This window comes from Marmota marmota, unplaced genomic scaffold (assembly GCF_001458135.2).
Source record: "Marmota marmota marmota unplaced genomic scaffold, marMar, whole genome shotgun sequence".
NCBI classification, from domain to species: Eukaryota; Metazoa; Chordata; class Mammalia; order Rodentia; family Sciuridae; genus Marmota; species Marmota marmota.
In genome coordinates, this window is record NW_026000138.1 from 1,380,815 (window position 1) to 1,396,088 (window position 15,274).

Sequence of the window (15,274 nt, forward strand, 5' to 3'; positions counted from 1 at the left end):
TTTTTTTTGAAGTGCTGGGGACATGCACATGCCATCAAGTCCTCTACCACTGGGCCACATCCCAGCCCTGGGGATGGGTGTTATGTCCTCATGTTTGCGTGTCCCATCTCTGGCTTTCTATCCATAGGAAATCAACTTAAGGAAACCCTTGCTGGGTGTACCCCTGTAATCCCAGAAACTCAAAAGGCTGAAGCAGGAGGATTGAAAGTTTGAGGCTAGCCTCAGCAATTTAGGGAGACCCTGTTTCAAAATAAGTAAAAAGGGCTGGGGATGTGGCTCAGTGGCAAGGGCCCATGGTACCACAAAACAAAACACTATTTCATTCAGCGTTTTCAATGCTGTGACTAAAGGATCTGACCAGAACAATTCTAGAGGAGGAAAATTTTATTTGAGGGCTCACAGTTTCAGAGATCTTAGTCCATAGAAGGCTGGCTCCATTCTTCAGCGCTCCAGGTGAAGCTGAACATCCTGACAGTGGTGGAGGGAAGCAGGTCACTTCAGGGTGACCTGGAGGCAGAGAAACTCCACTTGTCCAGAGATACCACTTCAGTTACCACTCAAGTAACCCCTGTCTGGGGATTAATCACTGACTGGGTTGACTTGACGGCCCAATCATCACTCCTCTGAACCTTCCGCATTGTCTCCTGTGAGTTTTGGGGACACCTCACATCCAAACCATTAACATACTCTGTTGTCTGTGGGTCAAATCCCGCCAACCACCTGTTACTGCCTGGCCTTGAAAGCCAAGAGTGGCTTTGACGTTTTGAAATTGTTGGGGAGAAAAAGATGATTTTATAATGTGAAAATTACGTGAATTTTAAGTTTCAGTATCATAAATCAAGTTTCCTTGGAAGGCAGCCATGCCTGTCCTTTTGTGTATTGTCTGTGGCCCCTTGAGAGCTACAGTGGCAGAGCTTTGTGGTTAAAAAGCTCAATGGCTTACAAATAAGTATTTGCTATCAGGCCCTTCACATAAAATGCTGGCTGGCTGGAGCCCACCCAGGGATTAAAAAAAAAAAAAGTTGGTTCTAGGTCTAAAAACAGATGTGATGGCAGAAACAAAACTGAAAATGTGTAAATTTTGAGAGTCAACCTCTGATTAAAAGCCTGATGAGGGGGCTGGGGATGTGGCTCAAGCGGTAGCGCGCTCGCCTGGCATGCGTGCAGCCCGGGTTCAATCCTCAACACCCATACAAACAAAGATGTTGTGTCCACCGAAAACTAAAAAATAAATATTAAAATTCTCTCTCTCTTAAAAAAAAAAAATTGATGAGGCTGGGTATGATGGTGCGCACTGTAATCCCAGCTGCTCTGGACACTGAGGCAGGAGGATCACAAATTCAAGGCCAGTTTGGGCAGCGAGACCCATCTTTTTATTTTTTTAAGTATATTTTTTTAGTTATAGGTGGACACAATATATTTTATTTTTAGGTGGTGCTGAGGATTGAACCCAGGGCCTTACATGTGCTAGGCGAGTGCTCTGCCTCTCAGCCCTAGCCCCATGAGACCCATCTTAAAAACTAGACCTGCCTTGAGGGTGAGCGCATGTTGGAGCACTTGCCAGCATAGTTTCTTAGGTCAGTGATCTCTAAACTTTTTTGATCCAGTTGCAGGGTACAGGGGGAGCAAGGCACTGTAGCACTTGCCTGTAATCCCAGTGACTTGGGAAGCTGAGGCAAGAGGATCGCAAGTTCAAGGCCAACCTCAGCAACTTAGCAAAATGCTGTCTCAAATTAAAAGGGGGTTGGGTTGGGGCTGTGACTCAGTGGGAGAGTGCTTGCCTAGCATGTGTGAGGCATTGGGTTCAATTCTCAGCACCACATATAAATAAATTAAGTCTATTGACAACTATTAAACAAAATTATAAGGGTTGGATGCGGTGATGCATGTCTATAATCCCTGCAGTTAGGGAAGCTGAGGCAGGAGGATCCTGAGTTCAAAGCCAGCCTCAGCAATAGTGAGGTACTAAGCAACTCAGTGAGACCCTGTGTCTAAATAAAATACAAAGTAGTGCTGGGGATGGGGCTCAGTGGTTTAGCACCCCTGAGTTCAATCCCTGATACAAAAAGAAGGAAAGAGAGCTGCTTAGGTGAGTTTTGGATATCGACAGTATCTAGCCACTTCCCCTTTGACAGTTTATAACTCTTAGAGGAGGAAGGGGGAAAAATCCCAATTCTTTTTGAAGCCTATTGAGGTGAGTTGAATGCTTTCCCCACCAAAGGGGTAGATGTAACTTTATGTGAAAAAAGATGTAACTCATTTAAGGATCTCCAGATGACATCAGCCCGGTCTAGTATGCGCCTAATTCCAGAGAAAAGTAGAGGACACTCAGGGAGGAAGGCCATGTGAGGGAAGGTAAAGGCAGGCTGGAGTGAGGTGGCCACACACCTGGGGCCACCAGAAGTTTAAGGAGGCAAAGAATCTTCCCACAGCCTTCAAAGAGAGAAACTCCACTTGTCCAGAGAGATTATTCTCCAGCCTGGAGAATAATAAGTGAATGAAGTAAGGGTAAGGAGATGATCCCAATGTGGTAGGTGAGAGGATAACTAAATAATATGCCATGGCTAGAATGGGTCTCCTCCCTGCCTCCTTCCTTTTCTCAGTATTGGGGGTTGAATCCAGGGGCACTTTACCACTGAGCTACATCCCCAGCCCTTTTTATTTTATTATTTTGAGACAGGATCTTGCTGAGTAGCTAAGGCTGGCCTAGAACTTGTGATTCTCTTNTTTTTTTTTCTTTTTTTTTTTTTTTTTGTAAACTTCTTAAATAAATAAATGAATATGCTTCTCTCTCAGCTTCTTCGCTTCTGTCACCCTGTGTCAATGCCATCTCAGTCACCTAGAGAGCTGTTTTCTCTGTGGGAGATTGGGGCTTTTTTGTGGGCATTATGTTTAAATGAGGCAGGAGGATCATGAGTTCAAGGCCAGCCTCAGCCGCTTGATGAGACCCTATCTTAAAAAAGAGAGGGGTGAGGGCTGGGATTGTAGCTCAGTGGTAGAGTGCTTGCCTACCATGCGTGAGACACTGGGTTCAATCCCTGGCACCATAAAAAAATAAAGAGAGGGGAGTGAAAAAAATGCCTGGGGGATGTGGCTCAATGGTTAAGTGGTTAAGCACCCCTGGGCTCAATCCTCATACTACCAAAAAAAAAAAAAAACTTCTGGAGGGTATGGAATTAGGAGAAGAACTGAAATCAGGAATGCAGCAAGGGCCTGGGGACCCTTTAAGGAGGCCATTGACCCCTGAGCCAACACCAGGAAGCTGAATGTCTCTGGGATGCAGGTGGGTGGGCTGGAAGGGACTTGCCCAGAGTCTAGCCTACTCCCACCCTAGAAGGGAAGTCAGGAAATTGGAAATGGAGGGAAAGCACCACCAGAGAGGGAAGCAGGGCTTGTTTACAGCTGCCTACAGATAACTGGGGGTGGGGGTGGAGGTGTCTTCACCCTCCACAACTGCTTTAAGCCTTTACATGTCCCTGTGAGGTTTAGCTGTCAACTGTTTACAGATGAGACAGACTCAAGACATCAAGAAAGCCTGCAGGGCTGGGGCCTGCTTCCAGCCAGGTAATGTGGGCCCAGAGCCCACCCTGCTGTCTGCCAGACCTCTATGCACATGGGCTGGGGGAGAAGGAGTGAAGCCCCAGGGTGGATTTTTTTGAATAAAATTTGACAAATACTTGTTGAGCTTGAAGACTAAAAGGAAATTTATGTTTTAAAATTTATGTATAACTTTTTTTCTCTGGGGATTGAACCCAGGGGTGCTTTACCACTGAGCTCCAGCCCCTCCCCCCTTTTTAAGGTTTTATTTTTAATTTTTTAAAAATTGTTGATAGTTGGGGCTTGCGATATAGCTCATTTGGTAGAGTGCTTGCCTAGCATGCACAAGGCCCTGGGTTCAATCCCTGGTACCAAAAACGAAAAAAAGAAAAAAACAATAATAAAAGGTGTTGATAGACCTTTATTTTATTTATTTATATGCCGTGCTGAGAATCAAACCCAGTGCCTCATACATGCCAGGTGATTGCACTAGCAATGAGCCACAACCCCAGCCATATTGTTCATTTTGAGACAGGATTTCATTAAGTTGTGTAGGGCCTCACTAAGTTGCTGAGGCTGGCCTCGAACCTGCAATCCTCCTTCCTCAGTAAGTTTGATAAATTGAGTATTGGCCAGATAAGCTGGCACATGCCTATAATCGCAGCGACTTGGGAGGCTGAAGCAGGAGGATGGTAAGTTTAAGACCAGTCTGGGCAACTTAGACCCTGTCTAAAAATAAAGTGTGGGAATATAACTCAGTGGTAAAGCACTCCTGGGTTCAATCCCCAGTACCAAAATAAATTAATAAATTGAGTATTAATTTAAATAAAAAAATGAGAGACCAAAATTCCAGCAGAGCCTCCACCATCCTCTTGAGTTTTCTTGCTACAGTTTAATATGTTTTGACCTCATTGTCTTCGGTGCTTTCTTTGTCTCTGAGTCAGATTTTAGCTTTGCCTTGTGTTGCTCTGATCTTGGCTCCACAGACTTTTGGCTCTGGCCATTGTGGTGGCAACTGCCCTTGTCAGCACCATCCCTGGCTTACACCCACCAGTTCTCACTAGTGTATACTCCCCTCCCATTTGTGACAACCCAGAATGCCTAAGTACCCCATGAGGGGCAAAGTCATCCCTGGGAGCCCCATTCGAGCAAATCAGCCATAAAAAGGCAAAAGCTCATGTCTATATTGTGTATATGTGAGTGCATACGCAAGTACACATTTGTGTGCATTTCATAGAGGACAAATCCCATGAACAAAGGGCGCCACCCCTGAGATACAGAAAATACAAACGTTAGTGGGCTGATGACTTGGAATGCGTACAATACCATTTCCATAAGTATGAATATTTATCAGCTAGTCATTTGAGAGCATGATGTAAAGAAGCCATCTGTGGAGGCCTTTATGGGGAGAAAGAAGCTAAAAGAAATGTGCAAAGTGCTTATTTTTAGAGTCCAATTCTCTGCAAGTTGGCTTCGTCCTCTGAAAGCTGCCCACTCTGGGTGTCAAGTGTATTACTGGGTTAGGAGAGGCAGTGCCATGCTCTTGAATCCAGATCATTGTTGACTGGAGAACTACCACTGAGTACATACAAAGGTAAGATGGCTAGGGTGACACTAACTTAGTCTGAAATACATGATTTTACTTCTTCAGTTGGTGGTTTGCTTGAATAAGTACGAGCGCACGGCAACAGGCAGATGAGAAGGTACAGTGGAAACTGCTTCTTCCTGCTCTGCTGCCCCGTTCCCTTTTCCATGCGGACATTCTGTTCAGTTTCTTCTTTTCTCGAGGAACTTTAGAGGGTACATTTTGCAGTCTCAGAAAATGGTCTAACATCTGTTGTTTACTTCGGTTCCAGGTATGATTTCGTTTTTGCAACGATTGATGTGAGAGCCCTTGGTTGCTGGAGAAATCCAAACTAGAATAATTAATAAAATTGTAGGGCTGGGGATATGGCTCAAGCGGTAGCGCGCTCGCCTGGCATGCGTGCGGCCCGGGTTAGATCCTCAGCACCACATACAAAGATGTTGTGTCTGCCAAAAACTAAAAAATAAATATTAAAATTCTCTCTCTCTCTCTCTCAAAAAAAAAATTAATAAGATTGTAGGAAGTTAGCTGGACACAGTGGCTCACGTCTGTAATCCCAGCAATTCAGGAGGCTGAGGCAGGAGGATTTCACATTGCAAGCCAGCCTGGGAAATTAGGCAAGACCCTGTCTCAAAATAAAAATAATTTAAAAGGGAATGTAGCTCAGTAGTAAAGTGATCCTGGGTTCAACCCTCAGTGTTTTCTTTTTAATTTTTTAGTTTTAGGTGGACACAATCTTTATTTTTTTATTTTTATGTGGTGCTAAGGATCGAACCCAGTGCCTCACACGTGCTAGGTGAGCGCACTATCACTTGAGCCATATCCCTAGCCAAAATTTTAATTTTTTAAAAAAAATATTTTTTAGTTAATAGATGGACACAATACCTTTATTTATTTATCTTTATGTGGTGCTGAGGGTCAAACCTAGGACCTCACACGTGCTTGGCGAGCATTCTACCGCTGAGCCACAACCCCAGCCCAAACCCTCAATATTAAAAAAAAAAAGTTAGGAAATCCAGCAGCATTAACCTGCAGCCAAAAGTAAAGTGTTTGGGGTTGGGTTGAGGTGTGGCTCAATGGTAGAGCACTTGCTTAACATATCCAGGATCCTGAGCTCCATCCCAGCCCCGCCCTGGGTGTGGGGCGGGGAGATCCCATCTTCATATGGATGTATGAAGATGTGCAGGCACACACACACTGGAAGCTGTGGAAACAGAAAGCTAGACAAATCAGTGTCAGTGCAGGAATTGAGAGCTTTGTATTATTTATTTCAATTTAGGACTAGAGATGAAAAATGGAAACTTTGGGGAGTCTATTCCCACCAAAACCTTTTTTTTGAAGTGCTGGGGACATGCACATGCCATCAAGTCCTCTACCACTGGGCCACATCCCAGCCCTGGGGATGGGTGTTATGTCCTCATGTTTGCGTGTCCCATCTCTGGCTTTCTATCCATAGGAAATCAACTTAAGGAAACCCTTGCTGGGTGTACCCCTGTAATCCCAGAAACTCAAAAGGCTGAAGCAGGAGGATTGAAAGTTTGAGGCTAGCCTCAGCAATTTAGGGAGACCCTGTTTCAAAATAAGTAAAAAGGGCTGGGGATGTGGCTCAGTGGCAAGGGCCCATGGTACCACAAAACAAAACACTATTTCATTCAGCGTTTTCAATGCTGTGACTAAAGGATCTGACCAGAACAATTCTAGAGGAGGAAAATTTTATTTGAGGGCTCACAGTTTCAGAGATCTTAGTCCATAGAAGGCTGGCTCCATTCTTCAGCGCTCCAGGTGAAGCTGAACATCCTGACAGTGGTGGAGGGAAGCAGGTCACTTCAGGGTGACCTGGAGGCAGAGAAACTCCACTTGTCCAGAGATACCACTTCAGTTACCACTCAAGTAACCCCTGTCTGGGGATTAATCACTGACTGGGTTGACTTGACGGCCCAATCATCACTCCTCTGAACCTTCCGCATTGTCTCCTGTGAGTTTTGGGGACACCTCACATCCAAACCATTAACATACTCTGTTGTCTGTGGGTCAAATCCCGCCAACCACCTGTTACTGCCTGGCCTTGAAAGCCAAGAGTGGCTTTGACGTTTTGAAATTGTTGGGGAGAAAAAGATGATTTTATAATGTGAAAATTACGTGAATTTTAAGTTTCAGTATCATAAATCAAGTTTCCTTGGAAGGCAGCCATGCCTGTCCTTTTGTGTATTGTCTGTGGCCCCTTGAGAGCTACAGTGGCAGAGCTTTGTGGTTAAAAAGCTCAATGGCTTACAAATAAGTATTTGCTATCAGGCCCTTCACATAAAATGCTGGCTGGCTGGAGCCCACCCAGGGATTAAAAAAAAAAAAAGTTGGTTCTAGGTCTAAAAACAGATGTGATGGCAGAAACAAAACTGAAAATGTGTAAATTTTGAGAGTCAACCTCTGATTAAAAGCCTGATGAGGGGGCTGGGGATGTGGCTCAAGCGGTAGCGCGCTCGCCTGGCATGCGTGCAGCCCGGGTTCAATCCTCAACACCCATACAAACAAAGATGTTGTGTCCACCGAAAACTAAAAAATAAATATTAAAATTCTCTCTCTCTTAAAAAAAAAAAATTGATGAGGCTGGGTATGATGGTGCGCACTGTAATCCCAGCTGCTCTGGACACTGAGGCAGGAGGATCACAAATTCAAGGCCAGTTTGGGCAGCGAGACCCATCTTTTTATTTTTTTAAGTATATTTTTTTAGTTATAGGTGGACACAATATATTTTATTTTTAGGTGGTGCTGAGGATTGAACCCAGGGCCTTACATGTGCTAGGCGAGTGCTCTGCCTCTCAGCCCTAGCCCCATGAGACCCATCTTAAAAACTAGACCTGCCTTGAGGGTGAGCGCATGTTGGAGCACTTGCCAGCATAGTTTCTTAGGTCAGTGATCTCTAAACTTTTTTGATCCAGTTGCAGGGTACAGGGGGAGCAAGGCACTGTAGCACTTGCCTGTAATCCCAGTGACTTGGGAAGCTGAGGCAAGAGGATCGCAAGTTCAAGGCCAACCTCAGCAACTTAGCAAAATGCTGTCTCAAATTAAAAGGGGGTTGGGTTGGGGCTGTGACTCAGTGGGAGAGTGCTTGCCTAGCATGTGTGAGGCATTGGGTTCAATTCTCAGCACCACATATAAATAAATTAAGTCTATTGACAACTATTAAACAAAATTATAAGGGTTGGATGCGGTGATGCATGTCTATAATCCCTGCAGTTAGGGAAGCTGAGGCAGGAGGATCCTGAGTTCAAAGCCAGCCTCAGCAATAGTGAGGTACTAAGCAACTCAGTGAGACCCTGTGTCTAAATAAAATACAAAGTAGTGCTGGGGATGGGGCTCAGTGGTTTAGCACCCCTGAGTTCAATCCCTGATACAAAAAGAAGGAAAGAGAGCTGCTTAGGTGAGTTTTGGATATCGACAGTATCTAGCCACTTCCCCTTTGACAGTTTATAACTCTTAGAGGAGGAAGGGGGAAAAATCCCAATTCTTTTTGAAGCCTATTGAGGTGAGTTGAATGCTTTCCCCACCAAAGGGGTAGATGTAACTTTATGTGAAAAAAGATGTAACTCATTTAAGGATCTCCAGATGACATCAGCCCGGTCTAGTATGCGCCTAATTCCAGAGAAAAGTAGAGGACACTCAGGGAGGAAGGCCATGTGAGGGAAGGTAAAGGCAGGCTGGAGTGAGGTGGCCACACACCTGGGGCCACCAGAAGTTTAAGGAGGCAAAGAATCTTCCCACAGCCTTCAAAGAGAGAAACTCCACTTGTCCAGAGAGATTATTCTCCAGCCTGGAGAATAATAAGTGAATGAAGTAAGGGTAAGGAGATGATCCCAATGTGGTAGGTGAGAGGATAACTAAATAATATGCCATGGCTAGAATGGGTCTCCTCCCTGCCTCCTTCCTTTTCTCAGTATTGGGGGTTGAATCCAGGGGCACTTTACCACTGAGCTACATCCCCAGCCCTTTTTATTTTATTATTTTGAGACAGGATCTTGCTGAGTAGCTAAGGCTGGCCTAGAACTTGTGATTCTCTTTTTTTTTTTTTTTTTTTAAATAGGAAAGAACTCTTGCTTTTTTTTTTTTTAAGAGAGAGAATTTTTAATATTTATTTTTTAGTTTTCAGCGGACACAACATCTTTGTATGTATGTGGTGCTGAGGATCGAACCCGGGCCGCACGCATGACAGGCAAGCACGCTACTGCTTGAGCCACATCCCCAGCCCGAACTTGTGATTCTCTTGCCTCAGCCTCCCAAGTAACAGGGATTACAGGCATGTGCCACTGTGCCTGATTAGAATATGTTTCTGGACAACATGGGGACTGTCCTTCCCAACTGCCCCTAGAATACTGCCTGTCAGTGGATGGTACACACACACACACACACACACACACACACACATGTGACGATATTGATTCTATCTCTAGGACTCTATCTCCAGAAGAATTGAAAACATGTTTACACAGAAACAAAGAGGAAGACACATGGTCTCTCATTAGATGCAGAATAAGCATTTTACAAAAGGGAACATCTTTTCATGATAAAAAGTCAGTCAAAAAGTAGGAATTGAAGGGAACTTCATAAAGGACATCTACGAAGAGCCCACATATAACACTGCACTTAATGAAAAAAAAACCATAGTTCCCTTCTGATCAAGAATAAGACAAGGATGTCTGCTATTGCAGCCACTTCTATCAACATTGTACTGGAGGTTCTGGTGAGGGCAGCTGGGGGAGAAGGAGAAATAGAAGGCATCCAACTGGAATCGAAGAAGTAAAACTGTCTCCATTTGCAGATAACTCGACCTTACACACAGAGAACCTGGAGAGCCAGGGACAGTGTTGCACGCCTGTGATCCCAACGACTTGGGAGATTGAGGCAGGAGGATGGCAAGTTTGAGGCCAGCCTCAGCAACTTAGCAAGACCTTATTTCAAAATAAAAAGGACTGGGGGAAGTAGTTCCATGGTATAGAACCCCTGGGTTCAATCCCCAGAACTACAAAAAAGAAACCCCTGAAGATTCATGCACATACTGTTAGAGCTAGCAAGTGAGTTCAGTTCACCTCTCTTGTGGGATTCAAGATCATCACACACACACAAAAAAAAAATCAGTTGTACTTCTACGCACAGCATTGAATAGTCCAAAATGAAATTAAGAGAATGGTTGCATTTATAATAGCATCAAAAACAATGAAATACTAAGCCAGGCATGGTGGTGTGTGCCTGCAGACTCAGCCACTTGGGAGCTAAGGTGGGCTTTCCAGCCAGCCTGGGCAACTAAAGATCTGTCTAAACAAACAAAATCAGCTTTAGGAATAAATTTAACCAAACAAGTAAAAGTCTTGCATACTGTGAGCTACAGAACATCATCAAAATTTTTAAAAATTAAGAGAAATCAATGGAAAGACATTCTGTGTTTATGGTTTGAAAGACCTGGTACTGTGATTAAGTGGCTACGGTGTAGCCCAGTGGTAGAGCACTTGCCTAGCATGCTTAAGGTCCTGGATTTGATCCCTAACACCTCCCCCTGAAAAAAATATGAAGATAGCCATACTCCCTAAATTGAGGCTGATTTAGTATAAGCTCAAATTTTTCTTATGTGGACAACCTGGTCCTGAAACTCATGTGGAAATAAATGCAAGGAATGAAAGCTGGGTGGGATGGCACATACCTGCAATCCCAGCAACTCAGAAGGCAGTGGCAGGAGGATCAAAAGTTTGAGGCCAGCCTCAGAAACTTAGTGATGCCCTAAGCAAGGCGATACCGTTTCAAAAAATAAAAAGGATTAGTGATGCAGCTCAGTGGTAAAGCACCTCTGGGTTCAATCCCCAGTACACCCCCCCCCCAAAAATTGTGACCCATAGAATGGGGAAAAAATCCCATAACCATTGAGAGTATAGCATGGGGGGGGGTTGGGGCTGTGGCTCAGTGGCAGAGTGCTTGCCTCGAACATGTGAGGCACTGGGTTCAGTCCTTAGGACCACATACAAATAAATAAACAAAATAAAGATATTGTGTCCATGTATATAACTAAACAAACAAACAAACAAAATGAGTATAGTATCGTCCAGCGTGGTGGTACACACCTGTGATCTCTGTGGCTTGGGAGGCTCAGGCAGGAGGATTGCAAGTTCAAAGCCAGCCTCAGTAACAGCAAGGTACAAAGCAACTCAGTGAGACCCAGTCTCTAAATAAAATACTAAAAAGGGCTGGGGATGTAACTCAGTGGTCAAGTGCCCCTGAATTCAATCCCTGGTACCCCCCAAGAGCCTGGTATCCATAATGTATAGAATTTTTACAATTCAGCAAGTAAGACACATATCCCAATCAAAAGTGGGCAACTGCCAGCTGCAGTGGGACAGGCCTGTAATCCCAGCCCTTGGGAGGCTGAGACAGGAGAATCACAAGTTCAAAGCCAGCCTCGGCAATGGCGAGGCACTAAGCAACTCAGTGAGACCCTGTCTCTAAATAAAATTAAAATAGGGCTGAGGAGGTGGCTCAGTGGTTGAGTGCCCCTGAGTTCAATCTCCAGTACCAAAAAAAAAAAAAAAAAAAGGGCAAGGAATCAAAATAGAAGTTCCCTCCCCCAAGGAAGATATGGAAATGATCAGTAGGCACCTGAAAAGATGCCCGGGTCACTATTCAAGAGGAAAATAGAAATCAAAGCCACAAGGAGATAACAGCTCTCACACTAGGGTACTTAAAAAGAAAAAGGAAAAAGCTATTAGGAAATTCGGAAGCACTGGTGTTGATGTGGAGAAATTGGAATCCTACACTGCTGGTGAGAATGTGAAAGGGTACAGCCACTAAGGAAAGGAGCTTGGTAGTTCTCCAAAAGTTAAAGATGCCAGGTGTGGGGTATAGATGCCACCTGTAAGCCCAGCGACTGGGGAGACTGAGACAGGAGGATCACAAGTTGGAGGCCAGTCACTCAGTGACTTAGTGAGAGCTTGTCTCAAAAAATTAAAAGGACAGGAGCTGGGCACAGTGGCTCATGCCTGTAATCCCAGTGACTTGAGAGGCTGAGGCAGGAGGATTGAGAATTCAAAGCCAGCCTCAACAACAGAGAGGCTCTAAGCAACTCAGTGAGACCCTGTCTCTAAATAAAATACAAAACAACAACAACAACAACAACAACAAAAAACAGCTGAGGACATGGCTCAGTGGTTGAGTGCCCCTGAGTTTAGTCCCCAGTACCCAGTACCCCTTCCCTCCACAAAAAGGGCAGGGGACTTAGGCCAATAATAGAGTGTCCCTGAGTTTAATCCTCTGTAACACACACCCATAACCACATACACCACCCGAGTGACTATATTAATTGATTGCATTTCTATGACTCTATCTCCAGAAGAATTGAAAACATGTTTACACAGAAACTTGTATACAGATGTTCATAGCAGTAGCAGTGACTCAAATGTCCATAGATTTATGGAGAAACAAAAGGCTATGTCTACACAAAGGAATATTACTCAGTCATAAAAAGCAGCCAAAGTACTGACACATGCTACAATGTGGATGAAACATGAGAACAAGACACTAAGTATCTTCCCCAGGAGGCCTACACCCACCCCTTTGCTGTTGTCTTTTCTCTAGTGATTCTTGAGAAGTTCCAGCACATCTTGCAAGTACTTAACAGAAATATCCATAGGCATCGGAAAATAGCCTTTGCCATCACTGCTGCTAAGGGTGTGGGGCGAAGATGTGCTCCTGTGTTGAGGAAAGCAGATGTTGACCACATCAAGAAGGCTGGAGGACTTGCTAAGGATGAGGTTGAATGTGGGGTGGCCATTATGCAGGATCCGCAGCAGCACAAGATCCCAGACTGGTTCTTGAATAGACAGAAGGATGTAAAGATGAAAAATACAGCCCAGGTCTGGCCGCATTCTAGACAATAAGCTCCAGGATGATCTGGAGTGACGGGAAGATTAGGGCCCATAGGGAGCTGCATCCCTTCTGGTGCCTTCCTGTCCAAGGCCAACACACCAAGTCCACCTGGCAGTGTACTGTGGGTATGACCAAGAAGAAATAAGTCTGTAGGCCTTTTCTGTTAATAAATGACATATCTAAAAAAAAAAAATACACTAATTAGATTCAATCCTCAGCACCATATAAAAATAAATAAAGGTATTGTGTCTATCTACAACTAAAAATATATTAAAAAGAGAGAGAGAGAGAGAGAGAGAGAGAGAGAGAAAAGCTAGTTATAAACCTGGCTTTGGTAATGAACACTACCTGTAATCCCAGCGAGCAGAAGGCTGAGACAGGAGGATCCCAAGTTCAAGGCCAGCTATGGCAACTTAGTGAGACGCTGTCTCAAAATGAAAATTAAAAAGGCTGGGGATATAGTAGAGCACCTCTGGATTCAATCCCTAGTACTGGAAAAAAAGGGAAAAAGAAAAAGTCAGACACAAAATGCCACATGTGTATGATTTTATTTCCATGAAATGTCCTGAATAGGCAAATCCTTAGAGAAAAAGTAAAGTATACTAAGTGGGTGGGGAGTGGGGAGTGGGGAGTGAGGACTGACTAGGGGTGGAGGTTCTTTATAGTCGATGGACATGTCCCAGATTTAGATAGAGGTAAGGCTTGTACAACTCTCAATATACTAAAACCCACAGGACTGTGTACTTCAAAAGGTTGTATTTCATGATAAGTGAATTATATTACAAAATATTTTCATGATAAGTGAAATTATATATATATATATATATTTTTTCCCCTTCCAAATGACCAGGACTTAAACTGAGGGGAATCATGGTAAAAATATAACATCACGGAAACAGACTGAGAACAACCCATGGAAGAGCCTGAGCAGCCACTGAGATCTGAATTTCCGCCCCAAGGAAATGGAGGCCAGGACAGATAAGAGGTGGGGAGCAGAATTAGTACCTAGCTGAAGGACCCTCTTTTGGCTTCCAGCCCTGCACAGTCCAATATGGTGACTGCTGAGCTATGATGGCTATTGAGTGCCTGAAACGAGCTAGTCTGGGTTAAGATGCCCTGTGAGTGCAAAATGCACAGTTGAGTTTTGAAGACTTAATATGATAAAAAGAATGCCAAGTGTCTTATTAGTATTTTCCATGTATTGTTACATTCTGAAATCATATTCTTCTGGATTCATCCTGTTAAATACAATATATTAAAATCAATTTCATGTTTCTTTTTACTTCCTGAAATGGGACTTTAAAATTAAGATCTAAATGTAAAATTACATATTAGCTTGTTTTATGTTTATATTAGCCAGTGTAAAAGGGGTGGCATTGACTTCTTCATGAGATAAAATGTCACTGAGCAGCCTTCCCTAGAGCTGGCCTGAAGCTGAGCAGGGGAGCTGGCCAAGCTGGGGAGGGGGTGTCTCCTGCACCTTTAGCCCTAAAGGGAAGGAGGGAAGGCCTGGGCGGGTGTTGCCTTCCTTCTTGGGCAGAGAGGTTGACGCCTTTGTCATCAGATCCAGAGATGATGTTTGAATGTGACTAATTAAAAAAAACCTGCAAACCATGGCGATTAAAACAACATAAAAGGGTGGGCGTTTTATGTAATTCCAGGAGCATTACTATTCAGACAGAACTCCAAAATATAGTACCTTGGGGAGGTTATTCATCTAACCCTAAATATGTTCAGTCCCATCCGGGGATGGGTGGGGGGTGGGGTGGGGTAGAAGGAGGGTCAGAAAATGCAAGCGAACTCCAGGGGGGCAGAAACTTGGACAAGTTCCTCTCTGGTTCCCTCAGCGCCTAGCACGGTGCCTGGCATACAGAAGGCGCTCCCCCTAAATACTGGCACGAGTTAACGTGCAAAATTACGTGGTCGCGAGGGCGAATGTTCCGGGGGAGGAGGCCTCTCGCTTTTGTCAGTCTCAAAGGAGTCTGAGGTCCCCAAAGGGTTAAAAACCACTTAATACAGGCAGGGACATGAAATTTATTCGAAATCAATGTCAGGAACGGGCTATTCTAATCCTGGGGCACAGCCAGACCTGGGCATCTGGAATAATCTACGTGCTTGAGAGAAGACGGGTCGCCACCATTTTCTCCAGGTAATTTTCCACCCCTGCCCCCACAGTCCCCAAAAAAGTACTTCTCGGGTCCCGCTGGCTCCCTGGGAAGGGGCAGGGGCGCGCGGGCGGCGGCGGGGGGC

At 44.5% G+C, this 15,274-nt stretch overlaps 1 protein-coding gene and 1 pseudogene across 1 annotated transcript in view; both read left to right on the plus strand.

Annotated features, from left to right (window-relative positions):
• The first annotated feature begins 12,666 nt into the window (after positions 1-12,666).
• On the plus strand, positions 12,667-13,169 carry LOC107156343 (annotated as a pseudogene).
• A 1,866-nt stretch (positions 13,170-15,035) lies between these two features.
• Cdk2ap1 (cyclin dependent kinase 2 associated protein 1) overlaps positions 15,036-15,274 on the plus strand; it is a 9,764-nt gene continuing 9,525 nt past the window's right edge. Inside the window, exon 1 of the mRNA XM_015502425.2 lies at positions 15,036-15,173. The gene's annotated coding sequence lies outside the window, so the exon portion shown is untranslated. The remainder of the gene's footprint in view (positions 15,174-15,274) is intronic.